General features: G+C 39.4%; 1 non-coding gene across 1 annotated transcript; it reads right to left on the bottom strand.

Annotated features, from left to right (window-relative positions):
• Positions 1-579: 579 nt before the first annotated feature.
• Positions 580-686, bottom strand: LOC125157960 (U6 spliceosomal RNA). Its single transcript, XR_007149100.1, has one exon. It is a non-coding gene; the product is annotated as a U6 spliceosomal RNA (small nuclear RNA).
• Between the last annotated feature and the right edge of the window lie 11,774 nt (positions 687-12,460).

Here is a 12,460-nt window from a genome sequence, read left to right as displayed (position 1 = left end):
CTTCCATCTTGGGTACTCTATATTCCTCCTGGGCCTCACAGTCCTCCGCACTCATCCAACAAACAGGGAAAGAGCATGGGAAGTTATACATGGGAAGTGTCTGTCAGCCAGAGCCTGGAAGTGGCACGCTCATTTCCATTCACCTTTCATTGCCTAGAACTTGGCCACCTCTCACTACAAAGGATCTTGGGAAATGCACTCACATTAGAGGAGGAAATGTGTGTGATGAGCAAGCCAGTGCCTACCACAAGGATATGAAAGAATTTCTTTATTCTTGAAAGCAATAATCACCTAATCTAGATTTGAACCTGATTGATCTCAGTGGCCAAGAAAGACAGCTATAATGAGGTAAGTTCTTCATTGCCAAGTGCCATGCTAATGTATTTCAAAACGGGTCAGAACTATGGTGTTTCAGTTCAGTGCAAGAAAAGACTTCTTCAGCAAAAAGGGTGCAAAGGAGACTGACTTAGTCCTGCCCTGGAAGACCTTAGCATATAGCAGAGAATCGTATAGACCAATGAAACTTTCTTTCTTCTTTTTTCTTTTTTTGATTTAACAAAAGTTCTACTTACACATCTGGAAAATCTGGAACGCTTCACAAATTCGTATGTCATCCTTGCTCAGGGGCCATGCTAATCTTCTCTGCATCGTTCCAATTTTAGTATCTGTGCTGCCAAAGCGAGTACTGAAACTTTCCATTTAGCTTTCGTGCATGCAAACTACATACACTCAATGCCAACAAAAATCCTTAGCAGGTACAAGAATAGTAAAAAGTAGAAAGACTTTAATAAATACTATATCAATAGCACATTAAAAATGAGCATACTGTTCAAAGAAGTGGATAGACACATTGATGGATGAATGAACAGGTGTTCTAGTATAATTTCAGAGAAAATTATTTTAATTGATGTAAAACACACAACACATGATTCAGAAAAGCGTGGCTGACCTAAGGACAGAAGGGGAAAATCCACTTTGTAAAAAACAACTAACTTCTTAGCTCACAGAACAGGCAGTTCCCAACACAGGCACTGAATGTGTTTGTTTATAAGGCAATTATTTGGAACTCAAACTGCATTTTCCCCTAGAAGCAGTGTCATGAAAGGTTGTTTAGATTCCCACGCAAAAGCAGAGTTGCATGCCTCTTTAACCCACAACGTATCTGAAGGATTACACTGCACTAAGGGTTCTGGTCCAACTGTAATTGAGCATTTCTACAAGAAAAGGCATCTGGTCTCCAACACGAAAACTGCTCCCACCATTCCAGCAAAAGCAGGTGAAGAGGGGAAGGCATTGTAGTCCAGCTGTGGCTGAAGCCACAACAGATTCCTTAAGATAACCAGAATTGAGCATGGAAGAAACAGGCAAAGTCTCCATCATACGGGAAATCACAAGGGATAGATGTTTTCTGGGCTTCTGTAGCTAGTTAACATCCATAGCTCCGGTATCTTTAGAAAGCCCAGAAGATCATCAGTTCACATTCTCACACAGCAAAAATCAGCTCTTTGGTTCACCCAGTCCCCACCCTATAATCTCACTCTTGCTCACTAAACTTACATTTCCTGTCCAGCAAGGTCAGTAGCATTAAATGCTACAGAGAGCCAACATAAGATAAGAACTGGAAAACCCTCAATGTAGAGAGATGGGGTATAAGACGAAGGGACTTCATGCCTAGCCTGTGTCTGTTGTCTCTGTGGAGTTATAGGTTCATTCCATCTCTTAAAAACAGAACAGTGCTGCTGGGGTAGGCATATTGGCATGGTAGTGCAGGCCAGGTGAAGCTAGAGGCCATTATCACGAATGACATGGTCCTCAAGCTTGCACCACTTTCTGCAGCAGAGATTAGCAGCTTGGGTGTCAAAGTGGAGAACCGAGAGACATCTCAATAGATTTTCCTAACAGAAGGCACTTCTTGGAAAATCATTTCCTAGGATGTCCAAATTAGAGAGAAAAGGACAGCTATGCCCAAAAGGGGAAGAAGGAGGACATGCAAGATTTTTCTTCAGAAGCCACTGTCACTTGGTCTGTATGTGTCATTTTTTAACTCAGAATTTCCTTTATCAGATTTTTCATCTTCCTAGGCGACTTGAACCAATACATCGCAGAACATGACAGACCTATGGAAATAAAATGAAGTTAAATTTTTTCAAATGAACTATTGCATCATAATGACATGGTCTAAAAGACTTTTTGCGGGGGGGGGGGGTGGGTAACAGATGTTTCATTGGGGACTGTTTAAATCTTTTGGCAGTTTCGTGTGACTAACATTTTTTGGAGGAGAAACCGTTAAACAAAAATGATCAAAGGTTTCCTTTGGGTTTTGTCCCAGAAAAAAATGAGTATGCCACAGAAACTATTATGAATAAAGAACTTGAGGAAAGGGTGTATTACTTGAGGAAGCTAGATGAAAATTATGGTCAAATCAAACGGCTCACTCAGAAAACAATGACTCCCAATTTGTAAAAGGTTAATTTTAAAATATTTTGTTTCTTTTTATATTTTTATATGTTTTATGCATGGACAAGAAAACTATACCATTTAAATAAATAATAAAGCATAGGAATATAATAAAAATCAACAAAATTACTACTTAAGCATTATAAAATTGTAAACAATTTGCATCTACCTATGCACTCTTTCCTAACTAATCCTCCGACCTCCCTACCAGAAGCATTTACCATCCTAAATTTGGTTTATCATTCTATTCCTCTTTTATAGTTTTATCTATGATATATGTGCACCTAAACACTATGCTATTGAGTTTCCTCATTTTGAGCACTAAAAAGCAAACACAGCTTTTTATATGAGGTTTTGTAAGTTGATTTTTTTTTCACTTAAGATTATGCTTCCAAGAATAATCTATGTTGTTGGTTGGAAATACAGTTCATTTTTTTAACGTTTATTTATTTTGAGAGGGTGGGGAAGGAGAGAGAGAGAGAGGGAGAGCGGAAATCCCAAGCAGGCTCCAGGCTCAGCACAGAGCCCAATGCAGGACTCGATCTCACAACTGTGAGCTCACAACCTGAGTGGAAATCAATAGTGTGATGCTTCACCGACTGAGCCACCCAGGCCCCTCAACAGGTGATTCATTTTCAGTGCTTTTTATTACTCCATTTTATAACTATAACATCCTTTAATCCATTTTTCTGTAGATAAATATTTGGAGGTTTGGGTTTTTTTTATATATGTGTGTGTATATATATATATATATATATATATATACACCCTGGAGCACTCTATTTCTCTTTACTGTTTTCCATCTTTGTCTAATATGCTGTTTAATCTGCTACTGAATTTTTTTTTTATCTCAACACTTGTATTTTTTATTTCCCAGATTTAAATTTTTTTTTTCAATTTTGCCTGGTCATTCCTGATAGAATCTTGTTGTATGCTTAGATTTACCATTGTGCCCTTTATTTCCTTAAACCCAACTGCTCTATGCTCAATACCCGATCACTTGAATATCTCCATCCTTGAAGAGTCCAAACCTACTATTTGTTGTTCCCGCTGGTTTTCAATCTTTCTGAATTTCCTTACCATGGGTTTCATAATCTTTGATTGAGAGCTCACCATTTCCATTTAATTAGTGGGAGTTTGGTGGGCAAAATCTGGCAAAGCTTTCCTCTAAAGAGCGTGTGCTTCTGCTTCTTCCAAGAAGCCAAGGGCTTACTTCAGCTTGAAGGGCTTGGCTCAGTGCAGGAATCATCTTCCCTACCTTCTCATTGTCCCAAGGTTCACTATCCCAACAGCAACGCCTCTGTTGCCACATATTTTCAGGGAGAGTCTGCCTCCCCCCACGGCTCCCTTCCCTGGTCCTGGTTCCCTGCCATTCCCGCTCCAGTTCAATGGTATATTGGGAGTGCTCCCTGAATATATATATCCCCTTCCTCTGGGAAGACAAGCAATGTCTCAAGAAGTATGTTCTAGGGGGTGCCTGGGTGGCTCAGTCGGTTAAGCGTCCGACTTCAGCTCAGGTCACGATCTCGCGGTCCATGAGTTCGAGCCCCGCGTCGGGCTCTGTGCTGACAGCTCAGAGCCTGGAGCCTGTTTCCGATTCTGTGTCTCCCCCTCTCTCTGACCCTCCCCCGTTCATGCTCTGTCTCTCTCTGTCTCAAAAAATAAATAAACGTTAAAAAAAAATTAAAAAAAAAAGAAGTATGTTCTATGCAGAATATTATTTGCTCTGAAACAGCAGGGTTCTTCGAAGCTCTTATTTAGCTGTAATGCCAGAAGAAGACATCAAAGTGATTAATCTTTTCAAAGAGTCCTATTTAATTCATTTCAACTAATTCAGTTCATCTAACATTTATCGAATGCATTATATGTGCCAAGCAATGTTCTAGGTACTGGAGACATAAAAATAATACTGTTTATAGGTAAACTAGTATACTAGCATCCCTTACTCAAAAAGCATTATTTTTCTTCTTTACTTTTATATCTTTTAAATGTATTGACTTATTTGAAAACTATTATTAACAGGTTAAATATCATGTCAAAAGTTAAATTCTATTGGGGCGCCCAGCTGGCTCAGTGGGTGGAGTGTGACTCTTGATTTCAGGGTTGTAAGTCTGAGCCTTGTGTTGGGTATAGAGATTGCTTAAAAACAAAATCTTTTAGGGGTGCCTGGGTGGCTCAGTCAGTTGAGCATCCAGCTCTTGGTTTCAGCTCAGATCATGATCTCATGGTTTGTGAGTTCAGCCCTGTGGCGCTTGGGATTCTCTCTCCCTCTCTCTCTGCCCCTCCCCCACTCACTCATGCGTGCTCTCTCTTGCTGTCAAAATAAATAAATAAACTTTCAAAAGGTAAAAGAAAATCTTTTTTAAAATTTTAAATAAAATTAAACTCTGTCTTTGCTAAACTGATTCTCGATTTCTCTAGCTTCTTCTGCTCATGGTTCTCCTATTTTCTTTTTTTTTTTACAGGGAATAAAAATCTCAAGAGAGCCTTGATTCCTTCTTCTCCTCCCCTCCATTACATCAAAGTAGACCCTGAAAACTTCCCATTGATGCTTCTGCCAACATCTTGTCCATCTATCCCTTCTTTTCCATTCCCATAAACTCTTCCTACCACACACCTGGATTCTTGAAATCACATTCTGTCTCCTCTCCCAGTCTTTTCTTTCTCTAGTAAACAATACATATTGTTGTCAGATCAGGTTTCTTGGGCACAGCCCTAACCACCTCTCTCACATCCACAAAATTCTCCAATGCATTCTCACTGCCTACCTCAATATTCCTCAAATCTTAGTAATGCCTGGCTATCCCTTTAAAAGGGGGGGGAAGTTCTTTAAAGCACTTTTTATCAGCATTTTACTTACAGAAAATATAAAAGTGTCATAAACTCTTTATGTTTAGATGTCTTATACAATCATAAACTAAAATAACTTTACAAACTAAATAAAAACAAAACCATCAAACCAATAAATGTCAAATTAATAGCACTAATTTAGGGATGCTGGCCTGGCTCAGTTGGTAGAGCATGCGGGTCTTGATCTCAGGGTCATTAGCTCGAGCCCCATGCTGGGCACAGAGCCCGCTTACAAAATAAAAATAAATAATTAAAAATAATTAAAAATAAATAAAAAATTAAATTAAATGAAACCTTAAAAATCCTTTCAAACATTATTTTAACATGATTAATGATACTTAGCTTAAACTAAATTATCGTCTTTTTAAACATTTTTTTAATGTTTATTTATTTTTGAGAGAGAGAGAGAGTGCATGCAAGTGGGAGAGGGGCAGAGAGAGAGAGAGACACACAGAATCTGAAGCAGGCTCCAGGCTCTGAGCTGTCAGCACAGAGCCCGATACAGAGCTCAAACTCACAGACTGCGAGATCATGACCTCAGCTGAAGTCGGACACTTAATTGACTGAGCCACCCAGGTGCCCCAAACTAAATTATCATCTTAAACATAAGTATAGTAGAAATGCTATGGCACACATTTGTTTGCTGTTGCTGTTGTTGTTTGGCACACTTATATTGCAATGCACCTGTGATGACTAAATCCTTCCACTTCTGTGTTCAAAGCCCTGAGACATCTTCATTGTACACTGGTGATGTCATTTGGCTTCAACTGGGGCAAAAACATCAGGATCATTTACTTTCTCCAATTGCCTCTGATAGTCCAGGGAGCACTCATAAAACAACCCAGCGGTACTATTTGATGTGAGCTAATCACTGAAGCCAACATAGTTTTGAAATGTCAAGGCTGTTCTCGGTCTAAAGGTGAATGCACAGGTCCTCCAAATTACATCAACATTTTTTTAGGTGATAATCTAAAAAAATAAAACTTTCTTAGTTCTCGTAGACTGTATTTGGCCAATGATATGCATCACTTCTGAACAAAAGCTTTAAATGATATGGCGTGACTTTCCATATTTTCCTTCTGCCCTGCCAACCAGAAATGCTCCAGATGGATGCCGTAGCAATAGCTTGTGTCCTAGAGTGAAACAGAGCCACAGTGGACCCATAATGTACATATAATATGAATGAGAAAGAATCCATTGTTGTTGTAAAAATAGTCTAAAAGAAAGTACATGAATCTTGTAGGTCTGTAGATCTCATTGTAAGAACTACTGGCAAAAAATAAAAAATAAAAATAAGCAATCACATCAGCATGTTTTAAAAGCCTTGGGTACTCTGCCCCAATCAACATTTCCCAAATACCAAATACTCCCTTTGCACTCCCTAAACAAGGCCTGTATTTTCTTACCATCGAGCTTTTGCTCATGGAATTCTCTCTGCCTAGACATTCCTTTCCTCCCTCCTCACCTCTGCTCCCTATAGACTCCAATAACTCTTCTTCAAGTGCTCCAATGGAATAACTACTGCCCTTTATACCTCTTTCCTTCTGTTTTTTCCTTTTTCTCTGTGTCTTATATTCCCTACCAGATTCTCTCCCTGAGAGTTGCAATGAGCCCTTTTGCACACTTGTATCCCTGCCAGTGCCTAACACAATGTGTTGTTTATACTAAATGCTCAGTAAACTGTTGTTGAGTAACTGAGTGTATTTAGTCTTTATTAATAAGAGTCCAACTGCCAAAACATCAAGATTGGGGAAGATGACAAATCCAGACCATGCCACTTTCTTTGTAATGCAGCTGCAAAAACTGCTGTCTTACAATGACTGATTAGGTTTTTGAACAGTTGTAAAACATTAGCTATGGAAAACGCCACAAAGGCAGAACTAATTTATCTGGTACTTAGTTAAAATTCCACACAGCATGAGGCAAGAGAGGAATTATTCTAAAAAACGCATTCTTATGAATTAATTAATTAGCCCTCTCTACCTATAGAACAAAATTAATTTAGACATGAATGTTGCTGGGCAAGTTTTTCAAAATGCAAACTTTTTTCAAAACTAGAAGTATCTGTTATTAAATTTCATGAGGAGATTCAAAAATAATGCAGAGCAGTCCCCTTAAGCACCAAGATAATTTCACATCAGCCACCTTTGGGAGATGAGGGTGGTGCAGACAAGCTGGGGAAGACAAATCTAGAAGATAGGGGAGGCATTAGAGTCCAGAGCCTTCAACGGTTTGCTCTCCCACTCTTGTTTCAAAGCCCTTGACTGCTGTACAGCCCATGTCCCTCTAGACCCTGACTTCTGGCTGTCTTGACCTTGGTTAATGGCCAGCCTGTCCTCCAATGCTCTGCCCTCGCTCACTGTTAACTTCATGAGAGTTGGGGCAAAAGCCAGAATAGAGGTCAGTCTTGCACTCCATTTTTTAAAACACTTAACTCACTGCAACCAGTCAATGCTCTGCTGTGCACTGTTCACCTCTACAGCCACAGAAGGAGACTAAATGCATCAACCCCCTTAGAGTCTCAGTAGATTGGGAATTGGGAAGAGGCCCCAAATATTCATATTGAGAGAGGCGTAGGGAATAAGCTGGGGGTAGAGGGAAGGAGACACAATGGTTATGGGCAAAGAACCATCACACGTACAGGTAAAGAGTACTGTTATATTTAGGAAGCCGTCACATGCTCAGAGACACTATGGCATAGATGGAGGTTGAGAAGTGATGAAAGACAAGGCGTGGGACTAGCATTACAAGACTTTTGTTTTGGAAAGGTCATTCTGAAATGGGAAGAAGCCAGGGAGATCACTTAGTAGAGGATTGCAGTCATATGGATGAGAAGTAATTAGGGGGAAATTGGACTATCAGCAGTGGGGACAGAGAGAGGTGGACAGATCTGATAAATTCATGAAGATACAATTGAAGAAGTAATCACAGTGTTGGGGGGTGGGGGTTGTCATGTTAAAACTAGGCTGAATGATCAGGTGGAACCAAGCCAGTGCGTTAAAAGGCATTGGATTCTGGACATGCCTTGGGAATCATTTCCCTCTGTTAGTCAAATCTGATACCATTCTGAATGGGATCAACTTCCCCCACCAAAGTGATAGATCCAGGACCTTTGCTATTCCATCCAAGTCCCCAGCACTCTTACAGCTCCACTGACCAATCACTTCAACTTCCAGTTCTTGATCCTCCTCCAGCCCAGATCACTGATGCAGAAACCTCACCTGTGTTTCTGACCCATTGATTGCCCTGGACCTTTCTCTACTTCAGCCTTGGGAACAGAAGATGCTGATCTGCTTGGAAGGCTGTCCCTGGAGCTTGGAATGGGGCCATCTGTCCCCAGCATACTTGGGCTGTACAGGAGAAGGCACAGTTAGAGGAAGGAGAAAAGGGTAATGTATCTCTTATAAATATTCTCCTACCTGCCTATTAAAATTCTACTCACTTTTCAAGATAGGACTCAAATGCTACCTCTTTAAAGAAGTCTTCCTAGATTCCACCACCACACTACCCCCCAGACTTGAAGTGATTCTCCCTCTTGTGTTTTTTTTAATATTTTCTAACCTATCTTCACGTGCTCACATACATAGTCTATGTTTTATAATAGCCATATGACTACATGTGTTCTGTCTCCTACTGACATAAATCTCTGGAAGCTAAGAACTGTGTCTTAATATTTCATTTATTAATTCAACAAATATTCAAATGATTAATGAATAAAGGAATGAATCTCTCTTTACTCTCCAATTCCTTATATATAACATTAGCCTTCCTCAACAAATCTTCCTACAGCTTTTAAAAGGCTACTTTTGATAGCCATGGCTGTCACCTCCTTCTTCTGGGCTAGGAACAAAAGTGCAAATAGCTGAAATAAAGAATTTAAATAGTGGAATGCCTGGGTGGCTCAGTTGATTAAGCATCCAACTCTTGGTTTCGGCTCAGGTCATGATCTCATGATTCATGAATTCAAGCCCCGAGTCAGGCTCTGTGCTGTCAGCACAGAGCCTGCTTGGGATTCTGTCTTTCCCTCTCTCTTTCTGCCAACTCCCCCGCTTGCTTGCATGTTCTCTCTCTCTCTCTCTCTCAAAATAAATAAATAAACTTAAAAAAAATTTTAAGGAATTGAAATGGTAAAAAGAAGAATCTGGAGGAAGGTGCTTACACTCAGTTGATGTTCCTCTTCCCTTCACATTACTTTTTCCATTTTTTAAAAAGTAATTGCTTTGAACCACTGATAAAAACCCAAAGGCTTATGGATTTTTATAGCCCAATTTGAGGTAAATAGATTTTCTTAACCCTGTCAAATCACTTCTCTATAAATATATTAAATATATTCACCTTATTTTTCTTCCCATCAATATAAGTGTAAATAAAATAGTTTACAAGACAATGGTCTGTAATAGTTTGCCAATATGTGACACATATTTGAAGCACTGTCATAATGGAATTTTTAAGTAATTAAAATTATTTCACGACTAATTAACAACAGTTTAAAACCCCATAAAGCATTCCAACTTAAGCATTTCTATTCATACTCCATCTGCCAAATATTAAGTAGAACAGTACAAAAATAGGAGAGGGGAAGCCATTTCCAATTACACCCCCGTTTTTTGCTTATTTAGGGCAGTAGCTTAACTCAGATTACTTCTCTTGATTAATAGCATTTAATATATAAAAATGACTATAAACATTCATTATGAATGCAGAAGAAACACAGCTTTTGCTATTAAAAAAGCCAAAGGGAACTATCCTGACTTTCCTATTTATCTAAACAAAGACCAATACTAGTTAGAGAAAACATCTGCCTGAATAAAATCGGAAAATTCCCAAGGACATACTTAACTACTTCTAAACATGTCTTCAGAACAGACCCACCCATACATGTGTCTTGCAGTCCAGATGGAATAAGGAAATTTCCCAGCCCCTCCTGACATTTATTTAAATGTTTGGCCATCCAGATACAAACTCCATCCAACAAATGAGAATGACTGTTCCAAGAATAAATTATTCAAGCCATCCACTTACTTGTAGAAGTAACAACTGAATTCTTCATGTATTAAATCAGACTTTGCTAATGCTGTTTTTGTGATAGAATCTGAAGACCTTCAGTCATTCAACAAACATTGATTGTGCTCCTGTCCTGCCCAAGCCACTGTGCTAAGTGCTGCAAGTTTAGAAAGATGAATGAGATATATCCCTCCCTTCAAGGGTTAAGTGTCTTGGTAAGAGAGATAGATTTAATTATGAATAACTATAATGCAATAGGAGGAAATTGCATGAGAGAAGAGCAAAGTTATTCAAGTAAGGGTTTAAAACTAATGCTATGAAGGTTAACAGAATGAGTATCATTTATAGCTGGAAAAATTAAGGAAGAGTTTCTGGAGGACATACGACTTGACATAGAATGTGAAGGTTGGTAGCATTTCAAGAAGCAGTAGTATGAGGGACAAAAGGAACACAGACAAGAAATACACAGTGTAAATGTGATATGCATGACCTTTTGCAAATCTGTTTACAATATGTGCCAGACAATGTTGGCAATCAACCCATATCCCCTTGGGAATCACTGTTCTCTACACACTACCCTCAGACAGACACAGGAGAGTTGGTTGATAAGTTCTTCAGCTTCCTTGCCTGTCAAGTAAGATGTTCTATACCCTCACCTAGAGGTCCTTAGCAAGCCTGATCCCCAATTACCCACATTAACACACTCTATTGGCTGTTTTCTCTTCCCTGTCTCAGTGCCCTATGTCCCTAGTAGTGCTTCCTGACATTATGTCTCAAATAAAGTTCTCCAGTCAGATATACTCATAAGATATGCTTTGGGGGGGAATCCAAACCAAAACACAATAGCCCAGTCAAGAGAGGATGCCACTGATGACTGACAGAATGATCTGTTATTTCACCAGTCACTGAAATAGAGCAGTATTTCAATGACTAAACAGCAATCACTAGCTCTCTGTGACCACTGATTTTCCCTCCTTGGAGATTTACAATACACATTGGGGTAAATACGGCACTGACAAGTCCAACAGCAAAACAAAAACCTACTTAACATTGTTTAAGAGTTAAACAAACCTATTTAACACCCTTATTAAGCTTCTAATTAATGCCAGTTTGGAAAGTGCTGGAATTGATACCAAACATTCCTAAATTTTATGAAATTTTATTTATTTACTCTTCTTTCATGGGGACCCAGAACCAACTAAATCATGTTTGCTGGTATAATATTCAGAGTTTTAAGCCAAATGTTCATTTCACTAAACTATTCTTTAGCTTCTTTGCTGATGGCATACTGATTTTTACATACCTTAACCTAAGCAATGTTTAATACTGTTAAGACTATTAGCTTCCACGGTTATCTATGCACCAATGACCTTGACCTAGTTTCCTGGGGGCACTACCTACATTCAGAGTTGGAAAAAAGGTTAATGGGGATTCTGGGAAGATGTCAGCAGAAATATGCATCCCTGCTGTCCAGTGCTTTACAATGCCAATCAAAATGTCTCTCACTTCCGAACAGGAGCATCCACGGGGTCCAAGAGGCATGTAGGGGCTGAAGAGAGTGAGGAAGGCTTAGGTGAACAACTTATAGTCCTGAGGAAAGAGCTGGCACAGAATTTTGCTTCCTGTCAGACCAAAATGGAGGCTAGGAAACTCCTGTGGCAAAAAAACAAACAAACAAACAAACAAACAAAAAAAAAAAACCTCTAGAGGTGAGAACCAGAGCTTCTCAGTTCCTAGAGGTAAGTCTTCTCCCTACCTCAGAGGAAGAGTGATTCAAGCCATAGGGAATGGTCTAGGGAGGACCAGTAGGGGAACTGAATCTGGAGGTGAGTCCTCCCTGCCAGAGACGCTGCAAAAGTCTGGTCTTTCGATCAGAAAAGAGAGTGAGTAGTGAAGCTTCATCCTGGTGCCTCTACATGCCAGAGAAGAACTACAATACTGAAACAGAATTACTAAAGGATACAGGTGACAACATGGAGGAAAAGAAGGAACGCCTAGTGATGATCAACCATGGTTCAAAATAAAACTTTCTGGGACCGAGAAACATGATTTTTTTTTCACTTAAAATCAGTGACTGGAGGGAGCCAAGATGGCGGAACAGCATGGAAGCTTTTTGTATGTCTCTCGTCCATGAAATACAGCCAGAGCA

The sequence above is a fragment of the Prionailurus viverrinus genome, chromosome X (genome assembly GCF_022837055.1).
Source record: "Prionailurus viverrinus isolate Anna chromosome X, UM_Priviv_1.0, whole genome shotgun sequence".
Classification (NCBI taxonomy): Eukaryota; Metazoa; Chordata; class Mammalia; order Carnivora; family Felidae; genus Prionailurus; species Prionailurus viverrinus.
This window is presented reverse-complemented; position numbering and strand designations above follow the sequence as displayed.